This window comes from Mirounga angustirostris, unplaced genomic scaffold, assembly GCF_029215605.1.
Source record: "Mirounga angustirostris isolate CCGP_5_RB_7025 unplaced genomic scaffold, mMirAng1.0.hap1 SCAF_8, whole genome shotgun sequence".
Lineage (NCBI taxonomy): Eukaryota > Metazoa > Chordata > Mammalia > Carnivora > Phocidae > Mirounga > Mirounga angustirostris.
The window spans coordinates 21,006,811-21,027,172 of record NW_026991716.1 but is presented as its reverse complement, the minus strand read 5'-3'; the positions used below and the strand labels follow the sequence as shown (position 1 = coordinate 21,027,172).

Sequence of the window (20,362 nt, the reverse complement as noted above, 5' to 3'; positions counted from 1 at the left end):
GATAGCACCCTGGGCTCTGTGTCTGGTTAGTACCTACCTCAACACTGCGCTGAGGCCAAAACAGGATGCTATATGAGAATGTACTTTGCATAAATGTAAGGATTGTTCCTAAATACTTATAGTCGTCCTTTAAAATAGGAACCAACACAAAGAACAGCAAATATATACTCATTTCAATTGTAGTCTTGCTACCCATTGACAAAGGAGATAACTAGTTCTGTGGAAACCATCTTGAGATCAGGTCATCTTAGAAGTTCTCACAAAATTATTATTAACCATGGCCATTTAAAAAAAAACATATTGGGGCGCCTGGGTGGCTCAGTTGGTTGGGCGACTGCCTTCGGCTCAGGTCATGATCCCAGGGTCCTGGGATCGAGCCCCGCGTCGGGCTTCCTGCTCCGTGGGAAGCCTGCTTCTCCCTCTCCCACCCCCCTGCTTGTGTTCCCTCTCTCACTGTGTCTCTCTCTGTCAAATAAATAAATAAAATCTTTAAAAAAAAAAAAACCATATTAAAAAAGTGGTTGATACATTCTCATGGCACAGAATGCAAGGTATCAAAGAAGATACCGTCAAAAGTAAGACTCCTTCTCTCTGGTCTCCTCCAATCTCCTGGTTTACCTTATTTGAAGCAACCAATGTAACCAGTTCCTTGTGTATCTTCCGGAGACATTCTATATGTTAGTCTGTGTATACATAGGCACTAACATGCATACTTATGCACATACACATGCATACATGTACACATACATGTGTGTTTGTGTTTACCCAAATAGCAACATGTTACATTCATGGTTATGCATATTCTCATATTCTTAAAAACTAACAATGTATTTCCCATATGCAATATATTAAAGAGCTGCCCCATTCTTTTTAACAACTGCATGGTATTCCATAATATGGATATACGGTATCTATTGTCTGTTAGCAGGATTGTAAGTTGTTTCCAACACACAATGCTCTGGTGGATAGCCTTATATGTAAGTCATTTCACATGTGTGAGTACATTTAAGATAAATACATAGGTCAAAGGGTATCAGCATTTTACATTTTTAAATGTATTGCTAATTGCACTCCATATAGACTGTACCAAATTACCTTCCCACCAGCAATGTTATGAGAGAGCCTGTTACCTAGTTTCTAGCCAATGCAACATGTACTACTATGTAATAGGTAAGACAAAAGATGTCATTATAGTTTTAATTACTATTTTCCTTATTATATGTAAGTTTGAATATAATTTTGTTTGAGAACTATTTGTATTTCCCTTATTATGCAATTGTTCTTTCATATCTTTTATCCATTTTCCTACTGGGTTGTTGGTTTTCTTACTGATTTGAATCTATCAGCCTTTTCTTTTTGATGGTTTTATTCATTCTTAGGAAGGAGTCCCTTACTTAAATTTTTAAAATCTCATATATTTTTCTAATTCTTATAATTCCCCCTTTTAACATCTAAATTTTAATTAATCTCTAGATTTCTTTGTATATAATATATAAGATGGGAATCCAAATTTTTCCCAGATAATTTTCAAGGTGATCCAAAATGATTACTTCCATAGTCCCTATTTTCACCTACTGTATTAAAATTACACCTATATCATTTATAAATTCCTATGTGCATTTGGGTATGTTTCTGGACTCTTATTCTGTTTTATTTATGCATGCAGCAATATCACATTGTTTTATTTTTTGTAACTTTAGAATATGTTTTGATATCTGATATAGTTCTCCCTCTCCCTCTTTTTTAATGTTCCTGGCCATTCTGGCTTATTTTTTTCCTCACATGATGCTTACAATCAATTTATCTGGTTAAATAATTGCTGGAGTTGCATAACATTTATGGATTCATGTGAGAAAATCTTTATGAAGTTAACCTTTTCTACCCATGAAAAGACTATGGTCTTTCCTAGTAGAGTTCCTTTTTGAATGAGATAAACAAAAATTAATCTTTATGTGCCAGGAATGTCAGAATCTTAATACAAAGTTTTATTCAGAATCTACAGGCCCATTTATTTGATTGACACAAAACCTTGCTTTGCCTTAGATGCTCTGTTTCTATTTTTGAAGAAATAGATACTCAATAACTTAAATAAGCCTTCTCTAAATGTCACATTTGCACAACAAGGGCAGAACCGACTAAATGAGTGACTCGCATGTGGAATTCATCTATTTAATAATGCATTGATCTCCAAATGCTCTAAAATTAGTTAGGTGTTCTTGCCCAACCCAAAACACAACTTAGTTCCATTCCTTCATCCCAGATACTGCATGATGCATCACGCAACAAGAAAACATCTAAAATTATCTCATTTGGAACCACTCAAGAAAATAGGCATTACCGATTAACATTTGATAATTAGCTTTGAAAGCTATCAAATGTCTTTGACAACTGATGATCCTGGAGATTTTTATTACTGAATATTTCCATTATATAATTGTCACATTATCTGACGATTTAATAGTGTAATTTATAATCAGGTACCATCAACTCCCTAGACCTAAAAGGAGACCCCCTACTGATCATTAGCTCATTTTTCCAAGGTCATACTGAGAGTCCATCAAGGAGCTGAGATTAAAGTAAGGGACTATTTCATGATCACAAGAGTCAACCAGCTCAGCCAGTGTTGTTCCAATAAAATGTTGTTTCTGAAACAGTCTGTTAGCTCTGGGCTTATTTTTAAACAGCTCTTTGTCCATTAACTGATTACTTCCCTCATACATAGTTCTTGGGTGGGCCAGTTGATGCCCAATAATTGTTCCATTCTCACTACTAATGCACAATCTGGTGTAGCAGGGAGGAAAGCTTGGATGTGGTTAGGGACAAATAGTCCTCTATTCAATTTGAAGCATGCCTCTGAACCTTATGAACTTGAACATGTTATCAAAATAAGTATTTCAGGTGATGTGGCTCATAGACTACCTGACCCAAAAGCTCTTAGGTGTTTGTTTAAAATGTGCATTCCTGGGGCGCCTGGGTGGCTCAGTTGGTTAAGCGACTGCCTTCGGCTCAGGTCATGATCCTGGAGTCCCGGGATCGAGTTCCGCATCAGGCTCTCTGCTCAGCAGGGAGTCTGCTTCTCCCTCTGACCCTCCTCCCTCTCATGCTCTCTGTCTCTCATTCTCTCTCTCAAATAAATAAATAAAATCTTTAAAAAAATAAAATAAAATAAAATAAAATAAAATAAAATAAAATAAAATAAAATGTGCATTCCTAAACCTCATCCCTCAAGTACTAAACTAGGAACTGTGGGACTGGTCAAGTCATCTTCATTGTAACAAACTTCCCAGGAGATTCTTGTCCATGCTAATTGCCTCAACCTTATCTGTTCATCTGTAAAGTGGCAGATGACCAACCTTCTTCATAGGGTGGTTTTGGGAGTTTCAAATAATTATATATGCAAAGCACCTGGCACATAGAAGTAGCTCAGTAACATCACTTTCCTTCCTCTCCTCTTTTTCTCTTCTACCAAATAATGAGGAAAAATGGAGAAGAATACAGCATGCTATTTTAAAGTTTTTTGTTCTTTGCTAGGAATAGATGAAGCCACTATCCTGTTCTTAGAACTAAATAAATCTTAGTCATTTAAAACTCAAACTGAAAATTGTTCATGAAAAGCATTTAATTGATGTTATAGATCTGAACTTACCAGATGGCCACATAATTTTGAAATACCAGTAGGCAGCAATCCTCCACCATGTATACTCAGTTATCAATCTATTGCCTCTTGGCTCTAAATTCATACTTCATTACCTGCTCTGGGAAAATGGATATGGGCCCCTTAAATAGTATTCCTCTGCTAGATGGCATGATACTAAACTTTGTCAGCAGAGGGCACTGGAAAGACATTATAAGAAGAAAGGATTTTGCTTCCTGGTTTTGGTGTGCTTGCTTGCCAGACTCCTGCAATGTGCATGGCTATCCCAGCACCCAGCTCCTGTGGCATAATTGGCTTCACCAGTGCCCAGATCTTGTAATGTGGGCAGGTTGGCCAGGACCAGATTCTTGCAGCAATTATAGCTTCTCCAGTGTCTAGCTCCTGCAGTACACAGAAACCAGCAGCTTCCCCCAGCACTACCTTCAGGCTGAGATGCTCACTTCTATGTCTACCCATAGCAGGTTAATAGAAACCTGCTTTACCCTTCTACCTTAAGTAACTAAAAGATTGGACAAAATGTTCAAAACAATAGTCTTCAGTCATCAGATACACAGCATCCCAGGACAGCAATCTCTGAGAGAAGGGAGGCAAATAAGGTGATTGTTCACCTTGATAATTGGAATTTGCAAGCCACAGTGCAGCAGGGAAAGGGAACTCAGACAGACTCCAGTGGTATCTTTGAGATGAGGACTCAAGGTTAATATTTGGATAGGCCAGAGTTGCTAAACTTCTCAGGGTAGGGTACTAGAGGAAAGAGAACTGAACAGAGAGAACTTAGGAAATCTTCAAAAAATTCATCTTAAGTGCTTAACTAACCATTGATGTGTGCATGCATGGGAAGGAACTACCATACCAAGAGTGAAAACACTAAAAAAGGAGCAGATGGAACTATCCCCAGAGACAAAAATTGTTTGCTGAAGTAGAAAGACCTCTGGGTACAGAGAGTATTGAGTAGAGTCCTCAGCAGGTAATTGCCTCAGAAGTGCAGCAAAGTGTAAAGTCCATTCTGGACCTGTTGTCTTAGTCAGCTTGAACTGCTACAGCAAAATACCATAGAATCAGTGGCTTAACCAACAGACGTTTATTTCTCACAATTCTAGAGGCTGAAAAATCCAAGGCCAAGTTGCCAACTGTCAGTGGCTGGTGAGAATTCTCCTCCTGACTTGCTGATGTGGAAAGAGAGCAGTCCGGTATTTCTTCCTCTTCTTATAAGGACACTAATCCCATTTCGGGAGCCCCACCTGCATGACCTCATCTAAACCTACTTACCACCCAAACCCTCCACCTTGAAGTATTATCTCATCAGGGGAGTAAGACTTCCTACATGAATCTGGAGGGGACACAAACTTTCAGTCCATAACACATGCTTAGCAAAACTTAAAAGTAAACCTCTCAAGAATCAGGCAGTTTCCAAGTAAACGAACTGTACTCCAGAACAACAACAAAAGTACTTAAAAGAATAACTCCTTCTCACCCCCTCCCCCCGCCAAAAAAACAAGCACCAATAAACATGAAATTCAAAATTTCTAGCATCCAATACAAAGCATTAGGATTTCAAAGAAGCAAGAAAATATGGGCCATAATCAGAAGAAAAATCAATCAATAGAAACAGACCCAGAAATGACAAAGGTTATAGAAGAGCAGACAAGGACATTAAAATACCTGCTATAAATGTATTCCATATGTTCAAGGAGGCAAAGAAAACATGAGCATGATAAGGAGAAAAATTAAAGATATAAAAGATACTCTACCATAATGAACTTGAAATTTCCCATTCCAGTAGGTATAACTTCATCTTTTATACAATCGTTCCCTACTTGCATCCAGACCTTTCATCCAGAAAGTTCAGAGGCAAAAAGCACAAGGATGTTTCATAAAACTTACAAAGATCTAGTGTGGCCACTGTACAGGGACTCAGCAGTATACTCAACCAAATGGTCATTATCCTTATCCTGGATATCCTGGACAATAAGGATATCTTTATGGTCATTATCCTTATCATCTAGGATCATGGCAATCCCACTAGAGAACTCAGGTAGCTGAACCAGAAATAAATTGTATTCCCAGGCCCCTTTTGACTTGGTGTACCAACCAGTCCAGCCTGGAGTTGCTGTTAGGGGAAAGAAAGGATCACACCTAGGAATAGTAGAATGGAATCCCAAATATTCCTGTTGACTTAATTAACCTTTCCCTTTCATCCTGATCATTACTTAGGAAGCACCAAGAAATAGTTCCTTTCTGAGGCAGCTGCATTATGAGGTATGTGAATCAAGAGGACCTCTGCATAAGCGACTTAGATCTCTTGACCAGCAGCTGACATTGCTTTCCATAGTCCATGAGGGGTGTCTTTAATCTGACAGTCTGTCATTTTCCAAGTAGCAGGCTAGATGCGTAGGTCACTGGCAATAGCCCAATAGCCAAGGTTCATCAGGGAACACATTGGCCAGAAATATGAGAACAACATGTACAATCCAGAAGTGCAGGAGATTAACCCTCATGAGGCTCACCTTGGACAAATGGGATATAGGAAGAGGTAGACAATTCCCTCTTCCCCTTCTAGACGGGTTGTCCAGCCATAATTATATGGCTTCTTAGAGGACAGCCACATGAGATGGAGCAACCGTCCACACAGAGCTGTGGCCAGCTCACTGGGATCTACTACTGACCCTCCCTTCTTTCTTGCTCCTGCCCCTGCAACCTCACTCTTGCTCTGTGAGATTGTTTACTCCTCAATAAAGTAGTAGCACAAAGAGGGAAACAAAGGCAAGGATGATAAGAACGAATTCCCATTAGGAATTTTGTATTCTGTATTATGTCATCCTAGAAAATTCACCAGTTTACAGCATGGTGACTAGTAGTATTAGAGAAGGTTATCGTGTTGCAATTTTTGTGATAAACTACTTGGGGGGGAATGGTAATTTAAAAGCAAAATCTAATCGAAAACATTCCTGTTTTCTCTTTGTTAACAGTGTTTTATATTGCTGGCTATAAGACACTATGATCCACTTGTTGTCCACATATCCTAATTGCAGGCAAGGTAGGTAGGAGGAAATAAACAGCCTCCTGAGCACTGGCCCTGCAAAACCAAACCTATAAAACAATGACAAATGTTACATTTTGTGACAGAGCAAGACAATAATTGGATTTAAAATAAACAAAACTAAAGAAAACTGACTAAAAAACATCTTTTTTTTTTTTTTACTTTGAATCAAACCTACAATTCATTAGCATACCATTTCCCTCTTCCCATCTGGAAACCAGAAATATTGATGATATATATCATGTAACAGCATTCCAAGAAAATCATTTAAGAACTATAAATTTGAATGTGTGCAAAAATTTATATTTTATTTGTGGTTTTTGTATGATTGGGGTGTTTTCCCCTTTTGGAGGAATTATGATTTAGAATAAATTTTTCCAGCACTGACTCTGAACTCAGCGCGTTCTGGGGTGTTTTAGAATTTATGTCCCACTCTGCATTTTTCAGCCCCACTATTTCTTTGTAAGGTATCCCAGTGGAAAGGAACCAGAAAACCATTTCTTTTTTTCTTCCCCAAGAATCTTAAAACTTGCATTAAAAAGATGAAAAGACCAACAATGGCTCCCAAGGGGAATCTGAGAAACAGAGAAGATTCATGGGGGCTTCTTAATGCACACGTTTCTCTCTATATAGTCACAACCCACATGAATGTCAGAACGCACAGGTGGGAGGATGCAGCAGGCTGAGCTTTGCTCACACTTTTATTTTATTTATTTATTTATTTATTTTTAAGAGGTGGGGAAGGGGCAGAGGAAGAGAGAGAGAGAATCTTAAGCAGGCTCTATGCCCAACACGGTGCCCAATGCGGGCCTCAATGTCACGACCCTGAGATCATGACTTAAGCCGAAATCCAGAGTCAGCTGCTTAACCAACTGAGCCACTCAGGCACCCCAACTTTGCTATCATTTTAAGGAGATAGCTAATGGTTTAGACACCATCCTCCTTACCTGGTGCAATGCCCATAGCCCAGTGGAACACACTCTCCATCTCTTCCTACTTCAACACCTTCCACTTCTGTTTGGAAGGACTTGAACTACATGAAGGCTATACAAAAGGTTTTCCACACACTAGCCATTTGACTTAACATCAGTGAAATGTGATCCAAGTCAACATAGGCTGAATGCCAGGGACAGGGCAGAAAATATTCCATCACTGTTTCCCGGGGGTGATATCCTACCTAAGAGGCTTGCCCTTGCAGGGAAAGTGATCAGCTTGGACATGTCATGCAATTGAACGCACCCTGCAGACACCCCAGTCAATAAATATTTGTTCTGCCTTAATCGAGCATGCGATGGTCTGAATGTTTGTGTGCCCCTAGAGAACACACGTTCATGTTCTAACTCCTAACGTGATGGTATTAGGAGGCAAGGTCTTTGGGAGGTGACTAGGTCCTGAGGGTGGAGCCCTCATGAACAGGATTAATGCTCTTGTCAAAAAGGCTCCAGAGAGATCCCTTGCCTTTCTGCCATGTAGGGATGTAATGAGAAGTCTGCAGCCCAGAAAAGGGCACTCACCCAACCCTGCTGGCACCGTGATCTCAGACTTTCAGCCTCCAGAACTGTGAGCAATAAATTTCTGTGTTTTTCAACCACCCCATCTGTGGCATTTTGTTGTAACAGTCCAAATGGGCTAAGAGTTTCTGTATAAAGGGCAGGGCAAAAGAAAGAGAAACACGTGGATCAGGGAGCATTCATAATCTAGAGAGGCAGATTGCTAACCAATCATACTTGCACTCTTGTGACCATGTAAATTCCTTGCTGGAGACCATGGGAGCAAGGAAAAGAGAAAGAAAAGCCAAAAAGGGAATGCTAGAGCTGGGAAGAGAGACAAAGGTAAGCAGGATGCCAAGTTAATCAGACTAGTCTAGGCCATGGGCCGGTGGCTGAGAAACAGAAGTCTCTAAATTTTCTTTTAAGAAAAAAAAAAGTTTCCATATAGTTTAACCTTTTGTTTAAGCATGTTGTATAAATTTAAAAATGCATCTAAGACATTGCCTCATCATGAAAAGCTGCTGATGGGACAGATTGAGGAAGTGGGAACAGCATTCATCAGTCTCAGCGTCTGGGGCTTGGAATTAGCCATCACAGACACGGGTACAAGTCCTTGGCATTCAGCACAAAATACCTGTTCTCTTTCTGTATGTTGGGTGTTGATCCCAGTGTTCTACAGGCCTTTTTTGAAGAGAAAAATCAGTGGTTAAGGCCATTTGTCAGAGGGCTGGCTATTTTCAGTGTTATTGTTATGACAAGTCTGGCTTCCAAAAGGATTATTAAGAAAAAAGGCCACCTCTTTGAAATCTACATCAAGTTGTTAAGGCAACGAACCCATGATTAAATCTGGAAATGTTTGCTCTGCCACCCCCTTCCTCTACCCTATTATCTATTTCACATGTTCTTGTGCTTGATACCAGCTAACAGATCATTGCTACATCTCTGCCACCTCATCCCAGGAATCAAAGACAAGTGTGGATTTGAAAAATGGCATTGCCGTGTGCATTTGTGTGTCGATTACATTGGTACATCTGTGGGCTTGTGTGTAACTCTGGAAATAGTTCGTCACATTTTCCCCTAAATTCTGTTTGTCACATTTAACCAAAGAGGCAGCCATCCCTTATCCAGATAAAGAAAGGACAACCAGGAAACTTCAGTGGCACTTGGTGGATTTCTGCAAAGATTGGAAGATAGACAGTCTAAAAGAAAGACAGCACTTCCCACGGCCTAGAGGTGGGGAATTACAGGGAGTGTGTAGTGTTAGCTGGGGCATACATAGAGTATGGGTAGGAGAAGAGAGGGAAATAAAGCTTGAGAAATAGGGAGGACATTTGGACATCTGCAAGGGCCATGTTTGTGAACAGGGGAATGAGCGACATGCAAAGTGAAGCCTTACTGGGAATGACAAGTTTGAGAAGGGACGGGGACGGGCTTGGGGCAGCAACAGCCAGTGATCAATCATATCAGCAGTTGAGGGAAAAAAACGTAATGAGAGAGCTAGGATTCTGTCTGTGAAGATGGTAATGAGAGAGCCGAAGGGGGAACATCACCAGTGGTGGGAGGATTTGCAGAGGCCTGGCAACCGGCAATAAAACTAGAGGTGGTGGAAGGGGAGTTGGGGAGGAAGGGAGCCTAGGAAGGAAGTGGGGGGGGCAGAGCAAGTCTAGAGGGAAGAGCTATTTGGGGTAGCAGATAATGTGTTCTGACTCGAGGAATGTCCAGCAGGTGATGAGAAATTCATATGTAGGGCACTTGAAAGGCACGAGGGCCAGAGATTCCATCTACATGATTCCCCAGTGAGAAAGATGAGCTAGGAAAAAACAGCAGGGAACTGAGGATGAAACTGAGCCAGAACGCTACCTTCTAACCAATGTATTTGTGAATCTAGCCATGGCAGACCCTAACCCAGGGAGCCTGTGAGGATGAAGACAGCTCATCCAAGACTCTGTGTGGCCCCTTGAAGGCTAATGAGCTCTGCTGAATCCCAGTAGTCAATGGGTGTCCCCCTCCCTGGACATCTGAGCTAAGAGGTATTGGGGAAAAGCCTCCAATTTCACACACTTTGTGACCCAGTTTCTATCTGGCTGACCGAAGCTCTTCTCACTCTGGACGACGGGTCTGAAAGCCGCTTAGTAGAATGGTGGAGAGTTACACGAACCTACTTTCACATTAATTGAATTCCCTTCCGTTGGGCTTCTGCAAACGAACTTGTGTTTTAAGTGCTACATTTTACTTCACTAGTAGGAACTCAGCTGGGTGAAGGAACACTGCTGACTTGAAGGGATTTTCTACAGTGGACCTAGAAGTGTGGGTTTGGTCTTGCAGGAGGTGATGGGAGGAAAGGACCCAAGGAGGCTGTGTGTGCAGGTAATGCTTCCACCAGAACCCTCTGCCTTACCTGCACCACGGGCTTCCAAATCTGGGTGAATCACCTTTGGGTGGCTCTGTGGTTGTACAGATGACGGTCCAACTAGACCAACCAGACGAACTCTTCAGGAAGTGGAGCTCAGGAATCTGATTTTCAACAATCTCACCAGCTATCTGGCGCAGCTCACTCATGACCCTTTCTTCAGGAATCCACTGCCTTGGGGCATTCCATCCTTGCTCTGTAAGAAATACCAAGTGATTTTCAACAGTTGCAGGAATTTTCCTGGCAAGGCCTATAAGAATGGGGGTGAGGGCTTGCTGATCGGGGAAAAAAAAAATGTTCTAAAATTGTCATTTGTTTTCACTGTGATATTTATTTGTAATATCACATCGCATAAAAACTTCACATAAAATGGGTGTCTTTAGCAGAAAAATTTTGGATCAAAAATGACTGAGAAACTTCACAGCCTGGGATGATGCTACACTTTAGTTCTGCAAAATTGGTCTTATCAGTTTTACCAGAGTGCCACCTCTTTGAAACTAAGTCCTTTAGTGTTTAAGCTCTAGACAAGTGCAAACTCTGGTACCATGAGCTCCCCTTGGGGAGACACGGTGGTCCCTGCATTAATTAAGGAGAGCACACAGCATCCAGGTCAGAACATTAGATTCCCCAATGCTGCCTGCCAGAGAAGGGGGCTTCCTTTTCCTTCACGCCCTCTCCAAAACCTGGGGAGCCAAGGTGTACATTTCCCAGGGAATAATAGGAAAACATCTATATCACAGAGAGACTAGCTCAGGAAGCAATTCTCTTCTCTAACCTCTAGCAAAAAAACCAAACATCAAAACCCACAAAGCTGAGAGCCAACATCAGGCACACACCTAAACAGATTTCTTTTCTAGCCCACAGCCCTCTTCTTTTAAAAACCTTGGGAGACACAGAGTGAATAATTTGGGCAGCAAGTGGGAAGATCAAGTCTAAGCTCTCCAACCCCTCTGAACCTGTCTTCTCATTTCTAAAGGGGAACTAGTGATCCCACCCATAGAAATGTATAATAATGGGCAAGATGGGCATAGCTCCTCAGCTACCTTCTACCCAGGGAGGGAGACAGCAAAAGCAGAAACAGGATGAATACATAAAATTATTGCAAGTTTTGAATTTTTTTAAAAGATTTATTTATTTATTTGAGAGAGAGAGAGAGAAAGCGAGCATGGGGGAAGGGGAGGGGCAGAGGAAGAGAAAGAGAATCTCGAGCAGACTCTCTGCTGAGCATGGAGCCCCATTCAGGGCTTGATCCCATGACCCTGAGATCATGACCCAAGCTGAAACCAAGAGTCGGACATTCAACCAACTGAGCCACCCAGGTACCCCATAAAATGAATGCAAGCTTTAGAAGGGCTGTGCAAGAAACTGAAGGGCTGATGTAGAGTTATCACGAAGAGGGCCACCCACAAAGAGGGTTTGAATTCTAATTGCTCTGCTGATTTTCCTCAGGGAAATATTTGAACTTCACTGTCTATTTCCTCACCTACAAAAAGGGACAGTAATCCACAATGGAACATCCTTCAGCCTTAAAAAAGAAGGAAATTCTTTTGCATGCTGCAACATGATGAACCTTGACAATGTTATGCCAAGGGAAATGAGCTAGTCACAAAAAGCATGTATGCATGTATGATTCTACTTGTAGGAGGTCCCTAGAGCCATCAATTTCACAGAGATAGGAAGTAAAAGGATGGTTTCCAGGGGCTGGAGGGAGGAGAGAATGGGGAGTTGTTTAATGGGTACAGAGAGTCAGTTTTGCAATATGGAAAGGGTTCTGGAGATGGATGGAGGTAAGAGTCGCACAATGATGTAAATACAATTAATATAACTGAACTGTACACTTAAAAATGGTAAAGATGGAAAATTTTATATGTTTTTATCACAATTTTTTAAATGAATGAAGAAAAAGGGATAGTAATACCTACCTCATGGGGTTGGTAGGAGAAAATAAAATCGCATAAAACATTTAACACAGTGCAGATCCTTCTTTCCCCCCTACACACACACACACACACACACACACACACACACACACACACTCCTTCTGCTCAGCTGTTTTCTCAGACTCCCCTGCCAAATTTCCTTATAGCATAGACACCAACAGTAAGAACAAGCCATGCTCAATGGCTTCTGTCCTCAGGAGTCTCCTCAGGCTGCATTCTGGAAGATTCTTCCATCTTCTGTCTTTCCTTACATGAATTCTCATTCCAAGGCATTTCAAGACACTCTGAGAATAATGGTTCTTAACTTGGGAATATCTGCTCTTCAGTTTCTGAAAACAATTTATTCCTCTAGTCAGACCCAGAGTTTTGAAAGACCAAACTGACAAGACATTTATGAATGCAACACATAGTTAGAGGGCCTCTATTATGCATGAGGCTCTCTGCAGCTGGAAACATAAGATCCCTTGCTTTTTCCTACTCTAAACAAGCAGTGGGTTCCTAAATTGTTCAAGAAGTATGGAAAAGTACATTGTCTCACATCCCAATCAGTTGTTGAATGCCCTTTGGAACTACTCTGATTCCTTCACAACCCCATCCTACCCTTCTCTTCCTGCATGAATGTACCTTGGGATCTGACAGGATGTGGCCTTTCATGTAGTGATTTGATTGCATTTCTTTCTCTTGTCTCATTTTCCAAACTTCTGAAATCTAAGACAATAATTAACACACTTCTATAATAACAAAGTATTTTTAAATGACTGTGCTTGTATATGCTTTTAAATGAGTTCATATACTTAGGAAGAAATCAATAGATAAGTTTCTTAGTATGAGGCAGATAATAGTGGGTGGGTTTTTTTTGAAGCTGTGACTAGATCTATTACTTGCAGAATCCTAAAATTTAGACATGGTGGGGACTATTGACTCTGAGCTGTATATAATGACACATAATAATGTCTACTATTTCTATAATAAGTACTTTAAACTTAATAAAGTGTTTTTGGATACATTAACACATTTGATTCTTAAGACAAATTAGAGAAGAAAAACAGGCTCAGAGAGTGTTCCAAGCCACCCACCTAGTATGGATCAGAGGTCCCTCTCTGAAATAGCCACCTTCAAGTCTTTTCTACTGTTTTCATTTCATCACTGGGAGAGAGAATGGATCAGATGACAGCTAAAGACTCAGGATAACGTACGGTGGGTTGCCTGGACTGGGCATAGAATTAGAGTTGAACTAGCAAAGAGAAACCAAGCTTCCCCAAGGCATGGAAAGAATTGCTGGGCCATGAACAGGAGGAATTCAGGGAACAGGACATGCGAACCTCTCGGAGCTCAGGATGGCAGCAAAGACTTGGTGCGACCAACAACCAGATAATGTGTAACCACTAAAAGCTTAGTCCTGACAGAAAGGCTGTTTCCCCAGGTCCAGTGTCAGAAGAAACATCCCAAAGTCCTCAGGGAAAGCATTGCCTTATTTCATTAGATTTCAGTTTTATCTTCCTGAGCACATTCTAAAATATCAAAGAAATCGGAGACGCTACACAACAATAGAGAGCAATACAAAGGTTACAGAAAGAATGAGAAACCCCAACTTGTTCTAACTCCAGACGTAAAATTTAATTATACTCCCTCAGCATCCACAGAAGTGTGCTGAGTAGCATCCTGTTCTTCGGGGCAGCTGTTGGTGCCTCATGGGGTCACTCTTGAGAGGCAGAGTATTTGCTCTCATTGTACTATTTCCTCACTCCTAGGATCTGTGTTGCACTGAACACAAGAGTATATACTGCCATTAAAACCCTTGCAGGCCCTGTCCCTGGCCACGAGAAAACACCATCATTGCTACTTCCCAGTGTTGGGAGGAAGAGGAGAAAGGACTCCCTTCTCTCTCTCCCCACTCCATGTCACACTGATGAGCTCATAAGGGTATGATTCTCGAGTCACATGTTTCTTTGATGACACAAATGCACACACTTCCCCCAAGACCACCACCCCCCACCACGTTCCCCAACCTCCATGTCCCCAGATACTCAGGAGCTGAGTATTTCTCCTAATACTTAGTACTAATCACTTCTTGCCTCAGGATAAGTATTCCTCTTTGAGAAAACTCTATATTATAACAGGTTTCATCCTGCTTTCAATGGTAGATGGGCCTTTTACATCAGAGAGAAATATCACAACTAAAAAGGCGGAATGTGGTTTGAGGACAGACTATTAAGAATGAGTTGACTAGATTAAAGAAAAAGGATGCCCTAAGCATAAAAAAGACCTGACTTGTCTTCCCAGAACAATTCATGAGAACCACAAGGTACATGGCTAGTCCTTGGAATGATGGAGTGGAAGGTTAAACAAAACCCTCAGGTATCCCCGTAAGGTGCACACTGCAGAAAAGGCATCTAAAGATGTGATTTAGTTTTCTTCCTTTTTTTTTTTTTTTAAGTTCCAAGACTCACAGCTTCTGCAAGTGAGTTTGAGCATATTAATGTAAATCTCCCTTTCATGTTCCAAGAGAAGTCTGTCCTGTGGAACTCTAGGAGAGAGGAGTTAGCACCTTGTTTGGGCTCCCCAGAAACAGAACCTGAGATGAGGATTCATGAGCAAACAACTTTCTGAGGAAAGGGGAAAGGGGAAAACCAGTAGCAGAGTGGACGAACAGGACAGCAAAGGAAAGAGGCCAAGCCAGAAGGCAGATGGAAGCAGAATCCTGCAGAAGGAGCCTTAGCCTGAGTCAGCAGGGAGCTTAGGAGTGCAAGGTGCATAAGGTGCGTTCTGCAAGACAAGGGGCTGGAGCTTTCATACTTCTGTAGCCATCATCCAGTGGATAAGTGGCACCAATTCCCGTGGCACCTCCTGCTTCCAGATTGTGCAGGCCAGGAGTGCTTCAGTGCCCTGAGGCTGTGGAAAAGGAAAGCACTCCAAAACCAATGGGCACACGACAATGGCATAAAGAAAAGATCAGGTGATCTGAGCAAAGCATTTACATTGTTGGCTATAAGGAGCAACAACTGCAATTAGAGAGACTCAAATTCCTCATATACAGAATGAGGTCATTTAACTACCCTGCACACCTGGTGTCTTTTTATAAAATGCGGAATGTAATCACACCTGCCTCAGTGGGTTGTAAGGATTGGACAATTCAGGAGGAGTGCATATTAAACACTGAGAAATACCAGCTGTTACAATTATTTATAAGCAATTATAACAGCAATTTCACCTGGGCCTGTGGCTCTGGTTATTTTGCCAAAAGAAATGTGGTGACCTTCCATGTACCCAAATATCTCAGAGTTCTCTTGTCTCTCAGTAATTTGGAGAATGCATTTGGAGTTACCTAGAAAGTACAGGTCCCTGCAAGGCAAGAAGAACTTGGGCAACATCTATGAGGAATTTTAAAAGCACCTTCAAAAGCACGAACACACATGTTTGAACCGGACACAAAACATTTTTTTTAGATAAAATTCAACCTCGGGTTTGTACGGTGGTTTCTGCCCTGTTCATTTCTTAAACAGAATTATGAGGAGAGCTTTTAATGCAATTGGTTATGAACATCAACTTACTATTAGGTTAGCCCCCAATGAACTAAGTTAGGAGCCATGAGGGAGCTGTTTTTATGACATCCGAGTAGCACAAAACGTGATTTTTCTCTGGAGAAGACTTTTGAGAATTAGAAGAAATTAGTCATATTTTCCAATGTGGGGATTTTAACAGTTGTGAAATTATGACGGAGCCCTGACTCAACAATTCCGATATTGCAATATGTCACCTAGCTGTCTTGTTACTGAAAATTACATGATTTAGAAGACAGTAGCTTTAAAAAGAACTCAGCTGAGGTTGGAAAGAAAAGGGAGATATGCAGACAAAGCAAGGGAAAAGTAGAAAATTGCTGAACATATATAGAGCTAAGTTTAACAATTCTGGGCTCATTTAATACATTTCTGTCTTAAATAGCACACTGAAAAGGCATGTTTATCCTCTCAGTGAGTTATATGTTAGAAATGCGCTCATTAAACTGTTTTTTTTAAATACAATACTGAATCTAAACTGTATTTAAGATGTTGCTAAATATTCAAATGAGTCACCCCTTTAGACTCCCTTTTGGAGGGTTAAAAAGATAAATAGACTTTCACTGGACAAAGAGGAGTAAGCCAATTCAAGACAATCCTTGTGCTATATTTTTCTAGCCTCTTCATTAGGTTACTCCTCATTAACTACCTTAAATGAGCTACGAATAATGATCAGGTCTGTCCTTTCTATATGAAAATTAGGCTATTAGTAAGCTTGTGACTCTCGAGGTGTTTTCCAGGAGTGGTGAAGGGTTTGAACTTTCTCAAGCACACTCTCTAGGTTTCTTTCCCTTGTTTTCAATAGCATACATTTGCAAGATGGTTTACCAGGGTTAGGATGCTGAAAGACTCAGAAAGAGACGGTTCTAATGAGCTTGGTCTCATTAACATAGTGTGATAATTAGGTAACCTAGCTGAACAAATGCAACATTGGGCAAGTTTGAAGAGATATAAACAGCTCCAGGAATCGTAACTATAAAGCTAGAAGTGGTAGTATCCCTTAAAGAACTAAACAAATCACTGAAGAAGTTAAGCACTACTACTTATGGTCAGATACTATAAAGAAAAGAGGGTAAGTCTTATGGTTAAGAAATGATTGTCACCTACAACTAATTGAATTCCAAAATACACACATGTCCTCTTTATGATTTTGCTCCTATCATGATAATACAAATTGAACACATTGAGAGATCCCAGGCTTATTCCAGACAATTAGGAAAGAGTATCTAATTTAACCCAAAGAAGTTTGCTCCAATATGTTGACTTCAGAAGCTACTCTTTATACACTTTCAACAAAGAGTTCTTTGTCTCTTTTCTCAAAGAGTTTAACAAAACAATTCTCCCCAAATTGATCTATAAATCAAATGCAATTCCAATCAAAATTCCAGTAGGATTTTGTACGACCTTGATAAACTTATTTAAAAAGGTGTCTAGAAGAACAAAGCAAGGAAAATTGCCCAACCAGAAATTAAGATACCTCAAAGATGAAGTAATTAAAAAGAAAAAAAGCCAGGGGGTGGGGTGGTATTGGCATCAGAAAAGACAAAGACATCAATGGAATGGAATAGGAAGCCCAGAAACAAATCCAAGTAAATGTAGGAATTTATTCTATGGTAGAGATATATGGGAAGCATTATAAATCTGTGGGGAAAGGATGGAATTTTTAGGTAACTGATATTAGGAAAACTGGCTCACTACGAATAAACATGTCTACCTGATAACATATAAAAATATAAATCTATATTGATTAAAAACCTAGATATAAAAATTAAAACTGTAAAGCAAATATAAAAAGTATTTTTTTAATATTGTGACATTAAGATGTGTGGAATAAGTTTTTACACTCCAAAAACATAAGGTGAAAAGATGTTGACTACAACAAAAATTATGATTTCTATTCAATAGAATACCACAAAGTTAATATGTAGCTGAATGAAGAGATATGTAGCATCTAAAATGTACTGGGGTTAATATCAATAGGATAGAAGGAACTCCTACAAATTAATAAGAACAATATAGGAAACCATTTTAAAATGCACAATGGATATGAATAGATAATTCACAAAAGGAAGAAACCCAACTAACTAATAAATATGTGAAGAAATATTCAACTTCGTTCACCAATAATCCGAGATCTTTATATTAAGATAACTTTATACTCATTCTGTTGGCAAAATATGAATGTTGGTAAATACCGAGTGTTGGTGACAATGTCGGCGTATGGGAAACTCATGCATGTGGGAGAATATTGGTTATGGTATATTAGGTTATTGTCTAAGTGCATTCACTACCTCTCCATCATTTCCATAGAAGGGATATATTTCTCCTCCTCATTGGACTTGGCCATGTGACTCAACATGGCTTTACAGCAGGCTTCCCTAAGCCCTTCTCTACTCCTGGGCTTTAAGCTTTGTCATATGACTTGTTTTGGCCAACAGTATGCTAACAAAAATGACTTGAATGCTGGCTTGAAATGTGCTTGGTGTTGGGCTTGATCTCTTGTTCTTCTGCCATTGCCATGAGAAGAACATACCATAGCTAAATCCAGCAGTTCAAAGAGGATGAGAGATAGATGGGACAGACTTGAACCCAACCTAAAGCCTAGATCCACTCTAGTTGAACTCCCAGCTGACCCACAGATGTATGAGTGATAATAAATTATTGCTATTTCAGGCCATTTAATTTGGGGGCAGTCTGTTTCACAGCATCATTTTGACAACAGCTGACTGATGCATTGATGTAGTATTTTGTCAGTTTTTAGTGAATGTAAATAGCATGTACACTATATAGTAAAAACTGCCACACAGCCTCCTCTACTCTTTTTTGTTGGCAGAGAATACCTCTTATATTAGTCTGGGTACTCAGAGAAACAGAATCAATAGGATATGCATAGAGAGAGAGAGAGAGAGAGAGATTTATTATAAGAAATTGACCCATGCCATTAAGGAAGCTGAGAAGTCTCACAATCTCCTGTCTATGAACTGGAGGCACAGGAGAGACAGTGGTAGAGTTCCAGTCTAAATCTGAAGGCCTGAGACCCAGACAGCTGGTTGTGTGAGTTCCAGACTGAGTGCAAGAGAAGACTCAAAAACAGGCAGAGGGAGCAAATTCTCCCTCACCCCACCTTTTGTTCTATGCAGGCCTCCAGTGGTCTCGATTAGCCCCACCCACATGGGAGAGGCACTCTACAACCACCTGTGACCACTGGGGAGAATAACACTGACTTACAGAGGAATGGTAGAGAAGAAAAATGGAACACATCTGGATCCTTGATTAGGACACCAAGCTGCTAATGTTTCCTCTAGTACTCTTGTTATCTGAGACAATTTAGATTATTACTTATTTAAGGAACTTTTAAGTAGGAATGCTAAAAGCACCCTTAGTTATCCCTGAATTGGCCCACTAATCTCAACTCTTAGATATGAATAGGCACGTGCAGAAGAAGATAGGTATGGTGATGCCCATTGCAATATTATTTTGTGGTAGCAAGTACTTGGGGGCCTCCTAAGTGTCCATCACTTGGAAATGGACCATCAAAATGTCCACAATAAAATATTGCATAATAATCAGTAGTAGTGGACTATATTTACAGAAGAACTTTGAATAGATCTCAAAGACATAAAGTAATAAAAGTAAAAACTGGAATGAGATATATATCACAATGCCATTTGTGTAAGGAATGCAAACACAAAACAGCATTGTTAAGTTTGCCAATAATTCACCTATATTCAAGGAAAAATGTTTGAAATATTACAGTGCATGTTAGTGGGGAAGGATCTACTCTCAAGCTCACTCATGTGATTATTAGCAGGATTTAGTTCCTTGTGGGCTGGTGGACTGAAGGCCTTCGTTCTTCACTGGTTATTGGACAGAAGCCTCCTTCAACTCCTTGCCATCTGGGTCTTTATATAAAGCAGCTCACAACATGGCAGCTTGATTCCCTCAGAGTGAACAAGTGAATGGGAGAAAGGGTGTGCAAGATGGAAGCCATGGTCTCACTTTTGCCATATTCTGTTTATCAGAAATAAGTCACTAGGTCCAGCACACATTCAAGGGGAAGGTACTGCACAAGTGAGTGAGCACCAGGAGGTAGGATCACAGAACCATCTTCGAAGTTCCCTACCACAGCCCTCAATACCACGACCAGTGATGTTCACTTATGAACTGAGGAATATGATTAATCGAACTTCGTATAACTGAGGTCCAAAAAAATGAAATGAAAGTAAAATCAAGTGGCAAAAAGACCAACATGGCTTTCACTTTTACATAT

General features: G+C 40.4%; 2 long non-coding RNA genes across 2 annotated transcripts in view; one reads left to right on the top strand and one right to left on the bottom strand.

The window, feature by feature from the left end:
• LOC123837487 (uncharacterized) overlaps window positions 1–7,776 on the bottom strand; it is a 37,143-nt gene extending 29,367 nt beyond the window's left edge. Inside the window, exon 1 of the long non-coding RNA XR_006789231.3 lies at window positions 7,643–7,776. This is a non-coding gene — a long non-coding RNA (uncharacterized LOC123837487). The remainder of the gene's footprint in view (window positions 1–7,642) is intronic.
• Window positions 7,777–8,415: 639 nt separating this feature from the next.
• LOC129045566 (uncharacterized) lies at window positions 8,416–13,545 on the top strand. The gene is made up of 2 exons (XR_008505483.2): window positions 8,416–8,527; window positions 10,074–13,545. It is a non-coding gene; the product is annotated as an uncharacterized LOC129045566 (long non-coding RNA).
• Window positions 13,546–20,362: the final 6,817 nt, after the last annotated feature.